Raw genomic sequence first — 21097 nt, 5'->3', positions numbered from 1 at the left:
GACCCACGAATGGAGCTGCAGCTGAGGAGAGGGTGCAACTTTGCTACTGACTCTCCCCTCTCTGCCCTTGTGTTGTGCTTCCCCCTTTTCTTCCCTCATCTCTTATTCCTTTTGTGTCATGTCTTTTAAGTTACAAGCCTGGGGACAGGAACTGCCTTGTCTGGTATTGAACTTATTTTTGGAAGCATTTTTGGCTGAAGAGCAGGGTAAAAAATGCTATAAAGAAGGGGCAGCCAGTGTGCTACCCTTCGGATGTCATTGGACTAAGACTCCCCACAGTGACTACAAAGATCCCCTTTCATGCTGATTGGGCAGCTGTAGGATGCTGGAGACAGGGATCCTGCCGCAGAAATAGTACCAGTTCTTTAGCCCCCTGTGTCATCAGACAACTACACCTCTGCTGATGGGAATTGCAGGCCAAACATCTTAAGGGCACCCGTTTGGGGAAGGCTGTTCTGTAGTTTTTGTGGCTCTGTGTTGACTGCGAGCATGTTAAAGAAAAATTGGCAACCTGGTAATGGGCTTAATACTCTTTTTCTACCAGAACATATGCAACAGACCCTCCCATGGACTCAACCTGCTGTGATGTGCAGAGTGTAATGAGTGAGCAGGCAGCAGCGAGTAAGTGATGGATGTTTGCTTGTCTTTCTCTCCATGAATTGTCTATGAACAATGTACAATTTTCTCAAACACATTCATTATTCAAATCTGCTCTGAATAATTTGAGGTGTGTACATTATTCACAAGCAGTTCATTGCCTTTGCTGTTTAAATGGAAAGAAAAGAAAATCCAAGTTGTGCTCGCAGGTTGCTTAGCATGATCTGTTTTCTGGGGGCGGAGAGGGGGGAGGACTTGTCTTGAAATTATAGATAGATAGTTGTTCCTGATTCAAACTGAGTAAGAAGAAATGGAACCTGCATGATTCTCCCAGGACATATCTCCCCAAACCTTGTGGGGGCATAATGTGGTGTGTGTGTGTAGGCTTTCTTCCCATATGTCCTGGTCTGACCATTTAAGAGGTGGAAGTGAGGCAGTGGACAGGGAAGGAAGGAAGCCAGCAACTAGAAGTTACAGGAGCTCGAATATGAGTGGAGAACCCTTTTCAGCCCAGGGACTGCATAGCCTTGTGAGGATTGGGAAAGCTCAGTGGTAGAAAATCTGCTGTGCATGCAGATGGTCCCAGGTTCAGTCTCTGGCATCTCCAGGTAGGGTTGGGGCAGACTCTTTGGATTGCTGCTGCCAGCAGAGCTGGCCTTACAATTTGATAAAGTGAGGTGCCTTCCTCAGGTAGCAGATGTTGAGGGGCAAGCAGTGGACTCTGCTGTGTGTGCTATGCAGCCTGCTCTTTGTTCCCTAAGCTAGCCTGCTACATTCAAGTGCAGTGGAGGACATTGTCCGTTTCCATTGTTGGAATAAGATTCAGCTGCTAGTCTGAAACAGGGGGAGGCACCCTCTTGTACTGCAACTCAGGCGGCAAAATGTCATGGGCTGGAGTTGGATTTCAGGTGAACTCCAGAAACAAAATTAAAGAATGAGGGTAAAATGATTAGGCTCAAATTTGTGGCAGTGGGGTCTTCTTATCTTACTATTTTTCTTTTTTAAAGCACACACACACACACACACACACACACACACACACACACAATTCCAGACTGGTGGGTTTGGTAGCTTGGTAGCAGCAAGGAGCTCTGTGGTATAGTGGTTGGAGTGTTGCCCTGAAGCTGGGAGACCTGGAATCAAATCCTTTCTTGGCAATGATGCTCACTGTCTGACTTTGGGCCCATCAGTTTATCCATGTAACCTACCTTGCAAAGTTGTAGTGAGAATGAAACGGGGAGAGGGAGAACCATATATATCACTTTGAGCTCCTTTGAGGAAAGTTGGGATATAAACAGACAAACAGTATTTCCTTCCTGGGGTGCCTTTCTTGGAGCCCTCAGCTCTCTTGGAATCTGGCATGGCTGGGCAGCCCCAGAAGCAAGAGAAGTACAAAAGAAAAGGAGCAGATGAAGGAGGGAGACACTCCCTTTGCACCTCTAGAGGCCAGCTCTCTTCCCAGGCTCTCCTGTGGAGCACAGGCCATAATCAGGGAGGAAGAGGACTTCAACCAACCTTGATGGAACAGCAGAACATGAGGATGTTTTGGCAGAGCTGGAGACAGAGGGGCAGGACACAATTTGGTCACTGAGAACCAGGCATCTCCCTTGTAGGTAGGATCAAGTACACCAGTGCAGACAAAACATACATAAACATTGCATGGTTGGAGAACTATGCCACAAAATGCAGTTGGATGCATGTGGATTTTGAAGGACAGCTTTGTTTCAGTTCTTGTTTTGTTTTGGAATGTGTAACTTGATTAGGCTTCAAATGCAAACTGAATCAAATGCTTCCCACATCTCTACATGGGACTTACTTCTAAGTAGACATGGTTAATATTGTGCTGAGTGTTATCAGAGATCCTGGATACCTCTTCATTCTCAGTTTTTAGAGGGGGACAAGGCAATGCCTTCCTCAGCCCATCAGGAAGCAAAGGTCCACAAATAAATTTTCTGGAGCCTTTGACCTGTTTTTTATCGCTGCAAACTGATGAGTGGTAATAAACTATGCAGGTGGGAACAGAGGCAGGAAGAGATGAGGGCTCTTTACAAGGATTCCATGAGTAGGTCTCTTCCTGAAAATTTCCTAGCTTTGATGGTAACAGCTGTGAACTGGATAGTCAAAGGGGACCATAGTATTTTGCAAAGTGTTAATGCATGAGGACACTAAAAATTGGAGCTGGGAAGGACCAGACGACCTTAGCAATAAGCTTTTGTTATTCTTTAGCACAAGACTTGCTTTTTCTTATACAGTACTATAAAGGCTCGTGCTGCTAATGCACAAGGTCTGGGCTGCAATCCTGACATTGATTAGGGTGCCATAAATAAAGACAGATAGCTAAAGACACAGCCACGCTTTTGAAATCCTCACAGGATTTCAGAGGGCTGATTACTCCATAGATTTTAGTCAGAGCCCTCCGTCTCAAGTGCTTATTACGTTCATTCCTAGATTCTGCTTGCTTCGAATGTAGATTGTGTTCAGACTTTGATTATTTATTGCTATGCATAAAATAATAATGCAAAAGCTCCACAGGAAATGGGGAGCTGATTTCCAGAGCTCTGAGAATAGTAGAAACAGATGCTTGATACATATCTATTGGGAAAAAAAATCATTTCCCCAGCATTCACATAACACAGAGAGAAAGAGACACAATATATTTTATCACTTGAAGAAGATGCACAGGTACTATATTGTAGTTTAGTTACTTTGCCGTTGCTGATTTGCCTCCCTCTTATTTTTTAAGCTGTTGCTGTAAGATATGTGTTATAGCTGTTCCTGAGATGAGTGGGTAATAATTTATATTAGGTATATATTTATATTAGGACGATCTGTATTTTATCGTGTATTATTATTGGGGCTACGCATAGGATTTGGCCAAGGCCCAAGCCAAATTAGGCATATTTGGAGGGAGTCAGGCACCGGACAAATTGGGTACAGGTCAGGTTGGATGGCTCAGACCAATCTGTGAAAGGAGGGTGACAACCCTTAGCTGGGGGGGGCGCATTCCCTTTCCTGGGTATACAGTGGTACCTCCAGTTATGAACTTAATTTGTTCTGGAAGTCCGTTCTCAACCCGAAACTGCTCGTAACATGAGGCACGCTTTCGCTAATGGAGCCTCCCGCTGCTGCCGTGCGACTTCCACTCGCATCCCGGGGCAAAGGTCACAACCAGGAGCATCTACTTCCAGGTTAGCGGAGCTCGTAACCCGCAGCGTTTTCAAGGGGGACGGTACGTAACACGAGTTTCTACTGTATGTTAACCCTTTCCCTGAATTTATTCTGGACCAGATCCAGGGGGAGGAGGCCCAAGGTGGGTCAACCTGTCACATGCACACCCTAGATCAGAGCCATAGTGGAGTTTGGCCCCGCTCTTAATTATCGTTAAGAATGTATTCATGTAATTCTTTTATTTATGGGTGTTACATTATGTATTGACATGCAACGTTTGCTATATTCTGTATTGTAAACAGCTCTTCGATGAAGTGTGGTACATAATGTCAATCAGTTAATTAATAATATTGCCATGCCCCACAAAACTTGTAAGCTTCTTAAAATCAAGATCTCAAAATCTTTGTTTGCACTTCATATATGAGAAGATTGCCCCTAGGTGAGACTGCATTAGTTCTTGGCTACTCTGGAGGTAATTTCATTGCACATGTTTCCATTGAAAAATAATTGTGAGACTTTGGATAAAAGCAGGCAGTCCCTGTCGGTGCTTGGAGGGGTGCCATATGCGACTTCTCCACACAATGTGAATCAATGTGCTTATCATCTGTGTATCTATCTTAAACTTCAGTTTGCACAGCTGGGAGCCAGCAGTTATTTTGACGTCTGCTCTCTAGAGCTTTGACCTGGATAGGTTTTTTCAAGGTGAGAAAAAACAAACAAGCAAGCATAGGCCACAGTCTCAAAACAGATCTTCTTCACTCACAAAAATCACAAATGCCTGTGAAGTGGATTGATCCACATTCCTTCCTCCCACCCACCCTTGGGAGAGGAGAAAAATACAGAGCAGAGAGTGTACATCTGAATTGTATTTTATGTTTCCTGTTGATACTCTTTAACTTATGTTATAGTTTTCTGAGTAAATCTTACAAACAGAAGACAAGACCAGATTGAGTGTTATTCTGGTTTAAAATTACCCTGGTTATTTACATTTTAAATTTTATAATTTATGTACCATATTTCCCCATATAATATCTAAACATAACAATCAGTCTTGTTTTTTATGTTATACACAATAATTTCTACTACTGAAACACTGAACCTACAGCTTGCAATTGGCATTAGCCTGTATTTTTTTGTATTTTTTTACTATAATCAGCAAAATTAACCGTTTTTTTATCATGCCTTCGCTTCACTTCTTTAAATCTAATACAGTGCATCAAATTAGCCATTAGGACTCTTTGTATGTTTGCCCCTGAGGTGCTCAGAGTTCTGGCTACTCAAACTAACTTTCTCTTATACCTGAAACACATTATGAATAACATCACACAGAAGGGCCACATCAAGTTGAAGCAAAATTAGAATAAACTAAATTAGGCATGTGGGACGCAGGTGGCGCTGTGGTCTAGGGCTTGCCAATCAGAAGGTCGGCGGTTCAAATCCCCGCGACGGGGTGAGCTCCCGTTGCTCAGTCCCAGCTCCTGCCAACCTAGCAGTTCGAAAGCATTTCAAAATGCAAGTAGATAAATAGGTACCGCTCTGGCGGGAAGGTAAACAGCGTTTCCTTGTGCTTCTCTGGTTCTCCAGAAGCTTAGTCATGCTGGCCACATGACCCAGAAGCTGTCTGCAGACAAACGCCGGCTTCCTCAGCCAGTAAAGCGAGATGAGCGCCGCAACTCCTGAATCATCCGCAAATGGACTTAATGGTCAGAGGTACCTTTACCTTTACTTAAGTTAGGCATACATAGCTCCCTCTCCATTTGGTGGGGCTGTGCAAATAGCGGCGGAGCAAGCTGATTGGGCGCCTGGGGCAGAGCATCTTATTGTATAGAGAAGGTCCAGTCTCTGGTACCTCTAGGTAGGCCTAGACAGACTCATCCAAAATCCTAAAGAGTGAACTTCAGCTGTCAGCATTCCTGACAACGGACAAGAGGCTGATGGGAGATGAAGTCCAACAATATCTGGAGGGCATCGCATCGGCTACCCGTGCTGTCTCCCTGAGAAAGCTCTGTGGTTTGAACTACAGAGGTGAGGTGAGAAACAAGAGGGAATGTTCAACTAATTATTATTATTTTTTTTGGGGGGGGGTGATTCATTCTGCCTGTGGAGTCTCATTTTGCTACATGTCCTGAACTTTCAGGATGGGACAGGCTATGTCATATCTGAACAAGTAATAACAAAGTGAAGTGTGTTTTGCTATTTGCACAAAAGACTTGCCTTGGTTAAATTTTCTTTCTTCTGAATGGCTCCAGCATTGTTCTCCTTCTCCCTTTCTTTAAATAATACTCCAAATGATTATACAATAAAACAGAGCTCGGTGACAATGTCACTGGAGAGGACTCAACATCCTTGTTTCCATGGTGACCAGGTAATAACTGGTCTCACCTTTTGGCATCAAAAAGTTGCTGAGAAGCTTTTGAAGCTCCCCCCTGTTCACTCACAAAATAAAACAGTCTGTGATGTTTGGGAGGAGGGGTGGGGGAATGGAGTAAATTGCCCAGAGAGAAAGTGCAGTGGTTCAAATAAAGAGCTGCTCTGTTTCTTGAGTGACAGGAAGCAATTTAATTTTTATTTTTATATGTATGCATTTTAGGATTTCTTGGAATATTAAGCATCAAAGCAAAGAGATTCTGGGCAGGCATTTTCTTTTCAGGGAAGGATAAAATAGTGTTATGTCCAGCTTTCGATTCCTTTTCCCCAATTTAACCATAAAGGCAAGAAAACCTCACCATTGGTCTCCCCACACATCATCCAGTCCCTGTTTCTTTTCTTGAAGATTCGGTGATGGCATTTTTAAACCTGTCACCTGGTTGGGAGACAAAAGCTTGTGCCCAGTTTAGTTCTACTCAGAGTAAACCTGATTTAATCATGCCTGTTAATTTCAATTGGTCCATTCAGAGTATGATTAAGGTTCAATACAACCCTTAACTAGTTAAGTGTGACTATACAGTGGACAGAGAGAGAGAGAGATGGTTGAATCTGATTTCATTTCTCTCCGTTTCTCATTTTTCCAGTTTGCCACCTTTCCATGCCTATTTGCATCTTTTTAAAAAAGCCCTAGCGAAAATCCACCAGCATTTCAGTGCAAATGTTTCCTATTTGTGCACATATTTGCAAAGCGATTTTGCCCAATACAATGCATCTGTGTAAAACAGCCTATGCATTTTTATACAAATTACTTGGTTGGAGAACTGTGCTGCAAAATTTGGAGAAGTGTGAATTATGAAAGCTGGCTATGTTTTGGTTCGTGTATTGTTTTGGAAATTGTGAATTGAGCAGGTTCACCTTTAAATATAAACTCAGTCTAATTTCTCCCCCACCCCCTAATATTTGCTGTTTACTGCTCCTTCTGTTGTTCAGCTGCAAGTGGAGATATGTGTGTGTGTGTGTGTGTACTGCATTAAATATCAATTTCAATTCACTTAAAATAACAACAACGTATGTTTCAATACATGTCTGTATGCAAATCTTGATAGAGGAGTCTCTTTCTAGCAACTGGCTGCTATTCCAGCAAGACAGAGGGGTTTGTCCCCTTGGAATTAAAATGAATACTCTACATCACCTGCCCCAGACATTGCACGAGTGAGACTCCCTCCATTGCCATCCTGCTGCCCCTCCTCCTTATGCGCATGATAAATATGCATAAGTTGCCAATGACAGAGAGTGAGATGGGAACATTGTGTTTTTCTTGTAAAGAAGCATCACCTTTTTCCCCTTCCTGTACTTCAGTTTTGTAGTGGTGGAAGTAAAGATAATGGAAAGGAATATTGACATGCAGAGCCCATTGAGAACAGTCAGAGGGGCAGGGAAATATTCCTGAGGTCTATAAATTCCCATTGATGATGCCTGGAGGAACCTTCCCTTTCCCCAAGCTTGCAAGGACAGAGAATAAAGGAAGACCATGCTGTTGTTCCCATTGAGATCTATATCATTTGTATGCTGTTTCCAATAATGCATTTATTTATTTGCAAATATATATATATATATATATATTGCCCTTGTGAGCTCCTGCCTTCATCTGCTCTCTCAAAGGCAGTTATTCCCAGGTACAGTTCCTGGCTATGTGACTTCAAATCCACAAGCTAGGATCCTTTGGGAGGAAGGGCACAATATAAATTTAATTAAAAATACATAAATGTTCATGGGAGCTAAAGGAATTTAATTCTCAACTTCAGATAGATAGAATATGTACCAATCCACACATCTTCAGTGCTTACCTTCTAGTTTGATCCCCAAACAGGTCAGGGTTAACGAATTAACCCTGTAATCCCTAAACAAACTTCCTTGCTTCAGTCAACCTCATGGCAGAACCAGCTCATCTTACTGTACCATTAAAGCAGTGTCATTTGACTATTTGAGAAAAGATTCTAGAGAGTGAGCCCATTCCTGTAAGTGGCAAATGGTGTTGCCCACAGTGTCAGTCATAATTCTATTTGACTTTAGTGATGTTCTCAAATTGCTGTGTTTTAAGATTAATGAGGCATCAGTTCTCAATCAAAGAGCTATTTAAGAACAACCATTTAGCTCCAGTGAATTGTGTGGCTGTGTTAATTAATAACATTTGACCTTTGTATTTTGGGCGGAATAATAGATGGTGGGTTTTTCCTTGAGCAATGTCAAAAGGCTTACGGCTAGAATGTTGCTGATGCCGTAGCCCAACATTTAGCAAACATTCAGCTCTTCAGTGACAATATAGGTAAGCATTGCATTTTTTTTTTTAGTGGTAGCAGGAGTTGCCATTGTGAATCCTGAGGTTCATAATCAAGATAGCCATGCAATTCTACCCATATTGAAACAGAAGTAAGAGTAGGAACAGATCTACCCAGATCAGTACTGTCAGCACTGACTGCCAGCAGCTCTCCAAGGTGACAAACAGGAGTCTTTCCCAGGCCTACATGGGATTGAACCTGCAGCCTTTTATAGGGAAAGTGGGGGCTCTGCCACTGACCTGAAACCATTCCCCAGCCAGCTCTCATTAAGGCCCTGCATCTCCCTCTCCACCAGAATCTTCATTACATCATACCATGCCCCTTTCATTCACAAGATGCCAAGAGGAAACTTAAACCCAACCCACACAACCCACCCACCCCTCTTTTTATCATGTTGAGATATTATAATTGCTGATGAAAATAACTGCTTAAAGAATTCTCCAATGAAACAATATATTTCTGGGCTTCCTTCAGCACTGATCAGCTTTTGGTCTTTAAATATGCTGCATACAGTGATTCTTCTCACAACGCCTTCAACTCTTCTGCCGTGTGATATAGTTTCAGCTGCTCTTAATTTTCTAAAGCTTCTCTCATGCCGGCGGAGATGAATGACTGGATAAATGGAATATGCTGGCGCTGTCTTAGTGTGTAATGAAAACCCCACTGAGGTGACTCTTTTGTCACCGGTTATTGGAGGAGGAAAGAAGGCCTGTCTTGCAGCTCAGACCACTCAGTCTCTGTGTCAACTGTGTCACTATATCCAGTAATTCCTAACTTGCCTTTGCGTGGTCTTTAATACAACCGTAGATGTGTCCAAGACCATCACCCCATCTCTGGAGATGTGATTTCTTATACACTAATTGGAAACTGGAATGAGGGAGAAATTCAGCTTGCATTTCAGTGCAATACTATCTAATATGCACTTCACGAAACTATATGCAAATGCCACTATCTTTAGAAAATAAGAGATGGCTGGGTCAGGCCAATGGACCTTCTAGTCCAGCATCCTGGTCTCACAGTAGCCAACAAGATGCCTATGGGATATCAAGAGGACCAGAACACAGCAGCACTCTCCACCCTACAGTTTGCAGTAACTGGTATCTGGAAACATTGCTGCTTATTGACTTTGGAGGCAAAGCATTGACATGGCTAATCACCTTCTCCTCCATGAATTTGTCCGTTCCTTTTATAAAGCCATCCAAGCTGGTGGTCATTACTACCTCCTGTGAGAATGAGTTCCATAATTCAGCTAAGTGCTACTTTGAAATTTGCACTTCTCTGAATTTTCTGATGCAGTTCTCCAGCCATAAAATGTGTGAAAAGAGGTGGGGTTATTGTATGCAATACAAGCATTTATTAGTGAAAATAACCTACATGAATTAGAAAAACACTGCAAAGTTTGTGTGATAGGCAAAAATGGCCTACAAAAAGCATTGATATTAGGAGAAATGAGTACCAGAATGCTGGTGAGTATTCCTGAGGATTCTAGAATTAGAGAAAAAATGCTAAATGGAGAGAAATCATCATTTACAGACCTATCCATCCCTAACATGCCACTCAACTGCCCATGGCCATGCCCTGAGGTGCTGTGATATCTCCAGTAGCAAAGGTGGCATTCCTCAAAAGACCAGTTGCTGGGCTGTGAGAAGTGGAAAGAGTGCTGTGGTCCTCAGGTCCTGCCTGTAGGCTTCTCATTGGGGCATCTGTAAGAACATTGTGCTGGAAGAGATGGGCTGATGGGCTGATGCAGGAGTTTCTTTTTATGTATTGATGAGTACATGAGGGGGTTGGTGGACCACTTAATAAATTTATTGCTTATTATAGTCATGGTAATTGGGCTTTGGGATGATTTAGCAATGCTCTTTGTGTGTTCTTATGAAATCAAGAAATTGTCACAAATAGGAGGGAGGGAAGTGTGAGAACATCATTACAGTTGTTGCTTGTACCCTCTGTCATAATTTCATAGCATTAAATTCCATAGAAGGACACAGTAGAACTATATGATTTTTTTTTGTAGTCCTGCAGTTTTATTTGCAAACTGCACTCGCTTTAACCTCGTCACTCATAACAAAACCATTAGTCAGATGGAGTCAAACTGAATCACATCAAATTACATCAAATTACAGTAATCTGCAAACTATTAGCATTTTTAGAAACCCTCTATTTTTCTAGATATTGATATACAGAAGCTGGTAAAAAAAATGAAAGACTCTTAAGGATAACATGGAGCTGGCATCATTTGTATTCACAAGGCTGTGGTGCACAGTGGTATATCCAGTTGATTTAAAAAATATGTGGGTGCCCATCTACAATCCACTTGATAAGGCCTGTGACTATATTACTAATATTCCTACTAAGGTAAATGACTGCACTGCTTTGTAAGACCACCCCAGACGTAGGTCCTGCTATCCAAATGCTCATTATACAAAATTTCATTTCATCCAAACATGAGGAATTAGTCCCCAAACTTTGGTAGACATGCCATAGATTCAGATATCTAAACTTAGGGGGTCAGCAAACTTTTTCAGCAGGGGGCCGGTCCACTGTCCCTCAGACCTTGGCGGGGCAGACTATATCTTTTGGGGGGAAAGGAATGAATTCCTATCCCCACAAATAATCCAGAGTTGCATTTTAAATAAAAGCACACATTCTACTCATGTAAAAACACCAGACAGGCCCCACAAATAACCCAGAGATGCATTTTAAACAAAAGGACACATTCTATTCATGTAAAAACACACTGATTCCCGCCCCCTCCACGGGCCGGATTTAGAAGGCGATTGGGCCGGATCTAGCCCCCAGGCCTTAGTTTGCCTATCCATGGTCTAAACCAGCCTTTCGCAACCTGTGGGTCCCCAGATGTTGGTGAACTACAACTCCCATCACCCCTAGCTAGCAAGGCGAGAGCTCAGGGATGATGGGAATTGTAGTCCAACAACATCTGGGGACCCACAGGTTGAGAACTGCTGGAAACAGTCCACATGTGTGTAAGACTACAAACAAACATTTCATTCATTCATTCATTCATTCATTCATTCATTCATTCATTCTATGCCACCTTTCATCCAAAGATCACAGGGTCGTTTACAACATAAACGAAGCCTATAGATGGGCTTTCTCTAGAGCCCGCTTTGAGACAATGCCCTCAGCAGTGCTGTACGGCAAATTCACGCGGGTTCCAATGCATGCGCGTCTCTGCTCTTGTATGTCTAATAAGGTAGAATCTGTCACACACATTCTTCTATTTTGCGAATTTTATAGTGAAGAACGAGTTCAACTTATTTTACCGCTTCTATCAAAATTTATACCCCTTCAATATTATTTGGAATCCTCCCATGAAATTCTTCGAAAATACCTCCTGGAAGATTCCTCAAGCTCAATATCATATGAGGTGGCTAAATTTTGCACTTTAGTAATTAGGAAGCGTAAATCTCTTCTGTTGAATGGCACACTGTGAAGTTCGCTTGTGTAACCTTTTTTTCTTTTCTGAGGTTGTTGCTGTTTCTTGTTGTCTGATCTTGTGGTGTTTAGTGTCACTGGCTTTGGCCGTAATAAAACTTGAAACTTGAAACAACATAAAATAAAAAAATAACAAACAAGAACAAGAACAAGAACACTCCCACTGCCCAGTTTAAAAGGCTAATTTAAAAAAGGCCTGAGAAAAGAGGAATGTTTTTGTTTGGTGCCTAAAAATATGCAATGAAGGTGCGAGATGAGCCTCTCTGGAGAGAGCATTCCACAAGCAGGGAACCACCACAGGAAAGGCTCATTCTCATGTTACCACCCTCCAGAACATTTATGGAGGAGGCATATGAAAAAGGGGTGCCAAATGATGATTGTAGGATCCAGGTCAGTTCTTGAGGTATTGTGGTCCTGAGCCATTTAATCAGATCAATCATTTTATTTGCATGCACCATCTTTCCAAAGTTAAAACTGTGGTAAAGGCTAAAGGGTCCCTGCCTTGCAGGCCTTTCCCCACATGCCTGGGAGGCTGAGGCCCCGACTGACTTCTTCTGCAAACACCGAGGCTGCTGAACAGAAGTTTTGGTTGGAGTTTTGTTGAGGGGTGGTGGTTGGTGTTGTTAATGTTGATTTTTTAAAATATCTTTATTTTGGATCTGATGATTTAAATGGAAATTGTTCAATTTGGTTCTGTACTGTTTGATGTTTTCTTTATTGTTCATGACCACTTTTGTTATGTTTGAAGTTATGTATTTTTTATAAGTTGGGACACGGGTGGCACTGTGGTCTAAACCACAGAGCCTAGGGCTTGCTGATCAGAAGGTTGGCGGTTTGAATCCCCGCAACGGGGTGAGCTCCCGTTGCTCGGTCCCAGCTCCTGCCAACCTAGCAGTTTGAAAGCACATCAAAGTGCAAGTAGATAAATAGGTACTGTTCCGGTGGGAATGTAAACAGCATTTCCGTGCGCTGCTCTGGTTTGCCAGAAGTGGCTTAGTCATGCTGGCCACATGACCCGGAAGCTGTATGCCAGCTCCCTTGGCCAATAAAGCGAGATGAGCACCGGAACTCCAGAGTCGGTCACGACTGGACCTAATGGTCAGGGGTCCCTTTACCTTTTTACTAGGCTTGATGGCTATGTTCTACCCCCATTTTTGGAGGTGTTATGCCTATGAATACCAGTTGCTGCAAATTACAAATGGAAAGAGTGCTGTTGCACTCAAATCCTGCTTGAAGGCTTCCCATGAGCGTATTGTTGGCCACTGTGAGAACAGGATGCCAGACTACTTTGTCATTTGATCTGATCCAGCAGGGTTTTTTATTCTATTATTAAGCGATTCATTATTGTTTAGGTTATCACAAGATTTCTGCCTGGTGCTGGCTGATGGTTTTAGTCCAGAAATATTTGGAGGGCACCAGGTTAAAGAAAGCTGGGTTGAGGCACTATTCTCTGCAGCTACTGTTTTTCATCTGTAAAAAAACCCCTCAAGTTTTCTAGGCATTGTGCAGAAATGAAAAAAAGCAAGTTGGTCCCTGCCCGGAGGCTTACAACACAACTAAAAAAGAGGGGAGAGTGAAAGGAAAGGAAAGTCAGTAGATTCAGGTACTATAGCTTCTCTTTTTACTTACCAGGATTGCCGTGCACCATGGCTGCTCCACTAGAATTTATTCCTATGTAACCAAGTAATCCTTTGCCACCTGTGATGCCTTGCCAGAGACCACAGTATTGTTCTGTAAGTGTGTTTGGACTGTAGACTAAACACAACCTCAAACATGAAAGTAGTCCTATTGATTGCAATGGTTCTATTTGAGATTATATAATGCTTAAGGCCATCCAGATTTAAATTTCCTGGCAATGCTCTATTTTTAGAACTATCTGGAGCACAAAATATCATGCTTATAAATAAACAGCTAAAAATATATTAATGGTTGAAAGGCAATAGGTATTTTTTCCTGGAGATTTATGAAGTGTTTTTAACACACACACACACACACACACAGAGAGAGAGAGAGAGAGAGAGAGAGAGAGAGAGAGAGAGAGAGAGAACAGTAACAACAACCCCCCACCAAAAAAACCCCCGTTCATAATTCACCAGCAACTCCCACAAATACACTTTACTTGTTTTTAAGGTTGTATATTTCATCACAAGTAGTTCAATATGCTCTCTAGCACATTTGCGCTGAACTGCCTTGTTGGGTAAATGCATTTACCTTGGCTTTGGAGAAGTCTGCAAATTTGATAACTATATATAGGGAGAAAAAGAAAAATATTCTCCTTCTCTCATAGCATTAGGCTGAGGTGAGGGCCACCTAAATATATATATATTTATCAGTAGGTCTAAGAACATAATCCAGGTACAGGTCCAAACCGTATTTACTGTGTCCCCTCCATAACCAGTGTTCAGGGTTGTGGTCAACTAGGTACTGCTCAGAATACCACCTTTAAGCAATTAACTCAAATGTCAAGGAGATTCAAATGCTTATGTCCTCACTGCCATCTTTTCCTTTCCCTGGCCATTGTTCTTCCCTTTTCTCCCAAGGCAGGCATCCCCATCCTGCAGCCCTCCAGATTTTTTGGCCTACAACTCCCATGATCCCTAGCTAACAGGGCCAGTGGTCAGGGATGATGATATTTGTAGTCCAAAGCATCTGGAGGGCTGAAGGTTGGGAATGCCTGTCCCAAGGAGAAGGCTGGTGACAGAGCAGGCTTGTCCAACCTTGGTTACCCAGTTGTTGTTGGGTTACAACTCCCATCACCTTTGACCATTGTTCCCCCCCCCACCAGTTAATAATGATGAAGACAGGTGTACCTCATGATGGAGGGCATTCTGTTTCCGTAGGGAACCACTGCTGAAAAGACCCTGTCAAAAGTCAGAACCAAGTGGAGAGCCCCTGCATTAAATATAATGCTTTTTTGTGCACAGACCTTTAGACTGAATTATTTCCTTTGTAATTCATGATTCCTCCCTCCCTGTGACACACACACACACACAAAGGGCAAAATATCACTGATGTAAAGGATACGTTTGGTGTCGGGATTAGTGACTAGTGTTTTTGTTTTAGCTTTCTATGGATGCATTGTGCTTCATTTGTAACTACATCTACTATCAACGGACTGCCATCGTCTAGTGGCTAAGGGGGCAAATTTATAGGATTACCTAAGAATAACATGACTTAAAGGTAAAGGTAAAGGGACCCCTGACCATTAGGTCCAGTCATGGCTGACTCTGGGGTTGCAACGCTCATCTTGCTTTATTGGCCGAGGGAGCCAGCATACAGCTTCTGGGTCATGTGGCCAGCATGACTAAGCCGCTTCTGGCAAACCAGAGCAACACACGGAAACGCCGTTTACCTTCCCACCGGAGTGATACCTATTTATCTACTTGCACTTGATGTGCTTTCGAACTGCTAGGTTGTCAGGAGAATAACATGACTTACTCCTGGGTAAACATGCATTGGCTCAGGCTGTAATGACATAGCAAGCATTAACTTGAAGCAAGGATTATCTGAGCAGCTAATTCCATTCTGTTTGAGTCTTGCTGGCATCAACCATCAACCCATTCCATCACACTGCATCCCATTCTGACCCATTTTGTGCATCCTGTGTACATAGAATACGCACTTTTTAATGCTCTTCCACGTATATGCCTGTAAAATGAACATTTTGTACTTTCTGCATCTCTTCCCACATTTCTGATGTAATTTTAGGCATGCTTTTTGCACTCATACTACAAACGCATTGCAAGGTCTGGAGAAGTGAGCATTTTAACTGGGAGTTGTGTTCTGATCCATGAGCAAGTTCAGAAGCATTGGATCGGTCCATTGTGAAAAACGTGTCAAACAAATTCTTCCCCCAGCCCTATCATGGAGCCAGCACTGTCAAAGAATGTGAGCTGTGGGCCAATAAGCCTCCTAGACAAATCTAACAATGTAACACCCTGCTGGACCAGGGCAATGGGCCATCTAGTCCAGCATCCTGTTCTCACAATGACCAACCAGATGTTTGCGGGAAAGTAGGGCCTGAGCACAAGTAAGACCTGAGCACAAGAGTATTCAAAAGCATTACTGTCTTATGTTTGGTACATAGCCATTGTACCTAGTAGCCACTGATAGTCTTATCCTCCATGAGTTTGTCCAATCCTCTTTAAAAATCATCCACGTTGGCGGCCATCACTACCCCCTGTGGGAGCGAGTTTCATAGTTAACTTGCACTGCGTGAAGAATGATTTCTTTTTATCTGTCTTGAATTATCCACTCTTCAGCTTCACTGGATGTCCATGAGATTTAGTGTTATGAAAGAGGCAGGAAAAACTTTTCTCTATCCACTTCCCCCACGCCAAACATAATTTTATACACCTTTATCATGTCACCTCTTACTCACCTTTCTCTAAACTAAAAAGCCCCAAATGCTGCCATCATTTCTCATAGGAGAGTCACTCCCAACCCACTTGATCGTTTGGCTGTCCTTTTCTAAACTTTTTCCAACTCTACAGTATCCCTGGCAAACTGAAGAGTCTGGTGAAGCAAGTTCCTTTTCCAGAAATAACAAGCAGCCCTGTGTTCTTATAATGGGGCCACCAGATAATTCTGTAACAATGCTTCATCTTGCATATTAACTTGTTTACCTGTTTTCCTTGTGCTGGAAAGATGTCTGTTAATGGCTTTTAAAGGCTTCAATCTAGCACTTGTAACTCTCCCAGCAATTACTAGCACATTTCCTGGTGAGAATAAGGTTTTTCTTAATCAGCAACTGTGAGTGGCGCACCATGAACCCTTCTGCATTCTCATATAATCTTTAATTAACTGTTTTGATGTCTAAATGAGAAGATCAAACCCTTTTTGCTTCATGCCCCCGAGTGTGGATTATACTGTGTAACATTAGATCTGCAGAGATAAGGTTTTCTTTCCCCTATTGGGGACAAGCTAGCAAAGGGATTATGAAGAGCTTGTGTCCTGGCCCTCACTGCCAGCTGAAGAACTTGAACTCTCAGCTCTATTTCTGCTAAAGGGTTTAATGCTCCAATCAGATTGCTACATAAGGCAAAGTACAGATTACCCAACGTTCAGCAGGCACACAAGAGGCTAAAATACATTGCTATCTATCCTACTGTACTGTTAGCATTATTACTGGGTAGTAAAGGTAAAAGACTCCTGAATGGTTAAGTCCAGTCAAAAGACTGCGACACTCACCTTGCTTTTCAGGCCGAGGGTGCCGGCATTTGTCTGCAGACAGCTTTCTGAGTCATGTGGCTAGCATGACTAAACTACTGCCACACAGAGGACCAGAGCACATGGAAACACCATTTACCTTCCCGCTGCAGTGATACCTATTTATCTATTTGCATTGGTGTGCTTTTGAACTGCTGGGTTGGCAGAAGTTGGGACAGAGAAATGGGAGCTCACCCCATCGTGTGGATTCGAACTACCAACCTTCCGATCAGCAACTGAAGAGGCTCAGTGGTTTGAACCACAGAACCACCTGTATCCATATTGGATAGTAGGGGTGTGCACAGGCTGCAAGATTCACCCTGTATGTGTGACTAATCATTTTGTAATCTGTTTCTTAATCGCTTTTTGCTCTTTCCACTTCAGTCTGTGTTTTGAGGTCTGAGCTCCTCCTGCATAAAGGAAATAATGTGTTTCCCCATTCACTATAATGGAGAATCTTACAATTGATTTTTCCCTTTTTGGCCAAAGTGGATGACATTTATAGACACAAGAGACCTCCAGAATGCCAAATTGCAGACAGACAGGTCTAGCAGCTGTTTGTGGAGAAAGCGTTTCACATTCCTGAATACTCCTTTGGGGTGGGGATGAAGGTTTTTATTTCTTTCTTATTGTAAAATAATTAAGAGATGACCAAGTATTTGGTTTTTTGCTTGTACAATTTTTAAAAACTTTGCAGCTTCATACCAGCTGTCCTTTGTGATTGTCTCCTCTTGATAGACTTTACAGGACCCCAATAGCTCAGGATTGCATAAAGGGTTTAATTTTCTCAGCATCCCTGCAGAGTAGCTTAGACTGATAGTGACTGGCTTAAGGTTGTCCAGTGAGCTCTTGTTGCTGAGTGTGGATTTGAGCTCATGTCTGCTTTTGCAACCCTAGGCCTGTATCCAGTGTTAGCCAAACTCAGAGGAGGAAATTAATGAACCTAAGTTAGCCATTTATATTAACTTCAATGGGTCTACTCTGAGTAGGGCTAGCACTGAATACCACCCCTAGTTTGGTTCCCTAACCATTACATTATACAACATTTAATTAGTTTACTGGTCAAGTATTAATGAGTATTTGAAACCTTACTGGTAAGTGCTACCTTACTTCCTCATTCAGCTCACCTCTCTTCCTCTCTCCATACATTTCATAGACTCTAAAAGGAACACAAGTCTTTAGCAGCTCAGGAGTGCTGAATTCTAAAACTTGTATGTTGTTTTCAAGGTTTTAAGTGACAGATAAACAAAGCTGTGTGTCTGCTGAGATGCTAATGTTGCAGCTCTTGTGTACTCAACTCTGTGTGATGCATTTGTGACTTAAGTTAGTTAATGTACAGCATAATAATTTAGGGCCCACGCTCTTTCTTTTATGTGGTACACCATTAACATCATGGGTGTTATGCTTCTGAATTAAGAGGATAATAGACCCCTTATTTTCTAAGCCACTAGCTTCCTGGTGGTGTTTATTATTTAGAAACATGCCTTTCACACATCCCTAGGAGACTTTTCAGACCTGGCTATGCCTTAATGCTGAGCAAATCACTTGGCCACCCTCTGCAAGTCTTCCCATCTAGAAGCTGCAGAAAGAGCAGCAACTTTTAAAAATGCAAAATATTTAGGAGATAAAAAGAATGGTAAAATGTGAGAACTCCCATGTCGGATAATGGTTGGTTGCAGAACAAATTTTATGGAATCACTTGAAGTGGGGAAAGTAGAACCCTGTTAAATGGTCGCAGGCAGGTATGCACTATGCACACTCTATAGAGTGAAAGACTTCTCACAGAGAGCACAAGGAATATGCAATCTTTTGCACACTTACTGATGGAAAGTTCAGCTGAATTCAATATGACTTGCTTGCAGACATGTGCATAGAATTGGTCTGTACACTGGCTGTGCAGGCTAAGTCAGAGGTGGAAAACCACATGCTGTTCAACTTCAGCTCCCTGCAAACCAAGCCCACATAACCAATAGTTAGGAATGATGGGAGCTGTCCAGCAGCACCTAGGCGGCCCCTTGCTCTCAATCCCTGCTTGAAATAAAAGTTGCTGGGTTTTTGCATCTTGTATGAGGGAGCTGTCCAATTTCTGAATTCCTCTGTCTCAAGAGACAATGGAGTTCATCTCCGGGGTGGAGTCAAACCACTGCATTAGGGGCACCAAAGGGATGCGAGCCTTGTCCATTTGGCACCTGCTTGGCTAAAGGAATTGTCAGAAGGAGGTGTAAAAGGTGCCATTAAATTGTCTTGGGAACTCCACTTCAGATTTCTGTAGGGTTTACTCCTCAACCTTTTCTTCTCCTGCAGATATCCCACAAGGCAGGAGAGGTGTAGGATCAGTTTTCCTTCTCCTAGATGGGCTCCCTTCCCAGGTTAGGGTGATGAGCCCCATCTGCACCTCACTTCCCTCTGCAGCATGTACAGAAACCACCTTCTTGACTGCTGGACCCAGTATTGGTCTCGTCTGCTCAATCCACCAGAGCCTGTATTCACATGCAAGAGAATTTCCTAACTCACCAGTGATTTGAGACCCATCATCTACAATCACCTGGTTTAGCTGGCCATTCGGAGCTGTTTCCCTGGGTGTGGCCACTGTCACATCCTGATAGCTTCTAGGAGCCACAGGTGAGAGCTGAGTGCAGGGTGGGGACAAAAGGTAGTTGAAATATAAAGATTTAATTCCTGTGAAGCTACTCAAAGCCAAGAAGATATTTTTTTATAAAAAAATAAATAAATGATAGAGAATTGTTAGCTGCCCAGTACAACCAATACAAAGATGTGGCAGAATTATGTGCCTCTGACTGGAGGCTAATTGGGAAGCAGCAATGTCAGAACAGTGAATCACATGGAGATCCAACAGGCAACCTCCTCCACAAGGGATATTTTATTGCTTGCATAATCTTTCAATTTATTCATTTCTCAAGGCACCTACACTGGTGTTACTGAAGTAGGGGATTGCCTTTACCCAAGAGACTAGTTCCATTTAATTCCCCTGTGATTATTCATGACTAGTAACTACTCTCACACCTGAATATTTACAGAACTAGGAATTAAGTATAATTTTCTAGGTTTATAATTAAACAACGGAGGGGAAAATCACTGAAAATTGTATGCATTTACAGTCCTGTTAATTGGTGGTGGTGGGAGGTTTGATTTTATGCTTTTGTACAGATGAAAGAAAATAAAGGAAGATTATTCATTAGTTTGTATTTACCTTTCATAATTTCCTAAAGTTTCTTTTAAGTGACTTTATATTTCACTAACTCTGACCCAACAAAAGTCCAGATTCTGGCAGTGTAGAGAAATAGCTTTCTCTCCTTCCCTCTTCAGAGCCAAGTTGGAAGTGTCTTCACTCCTACTTTCAAACCATGTAATTGGATGGCTTCCTCAAAATCCCTGCTCTAAAAGAGGATTGCCACTACCTGCTCCCAGACTGATCCTGTGCCACACAACAGAAATTAAGCAGGTGCAGGATATTTCCATCACTTTAATCTCCATGCCTGCAAAAACACAACTGTGTGCCAGGCTACTGTTAGCAATGAGCTACTAAAACAGCTGCTGCCAAACCTCCAGAGGTTTTGGACTAAAGCTCCCATCAACCCCAGGTCTGGGGCTGATGGGAGTTGTAGTCCTAAGCATCTGGAAGGTACTAGGTTGGCAAAAGGGTGTTCTAAAAAGGAGGCACCTTTACATCAAAGGTGCTCTTAGTTGACACATGCACACAACCCCTGTCCACCCGCATGAAACCAAAAGTGCCTTTCAGCCTCTGCGCAGCTACTATTGTCAACTTGTGAATGTTGTTAGATAAGGGCAGATAAACAGATAAAATGTAATAGAGCAACAACAGTGCAGACTTATGACATCCCTCTTCCTCCAATAAATGTTGGGAGATTCACCGCTCTCCTCTCATATGTTGGGGCGGGGGGCGGGGACGGCAATGAACTCCAGAAGAGTTGAGCCAG

At 42.6% G+C, this 21097-nt stretch overlaps 1 protein-coding gene across 15 annotated transcripts in view; it reads left to right on the top strand.

Moving 5' to 3' along the window:
- RBFOX1 (RNA binding fox-1 homolog 1) overlaps positions 1-21097 on the top strand; it is a 1477709-nt gene that overhangs the window by 438854 nt on the left and 1017758 nt on the right. The window lies entirely within an intron of this gene.

This window comes from Podarcis vaucheri (genome assembly GCF_965113315.1).
Source record: "Podarcis vaucheri genome assembly, chromosome: 14".
Classification (NCBI taxonomy): Eukaryota; Metazoa; Chordata; class Lepidosauria; order Squamata; family Lacertidae; genus Podarcis; species Podarcis vaucheri.
This window is presented reverse-complemented; position numbering and strand designations above follow the sequence as displayed.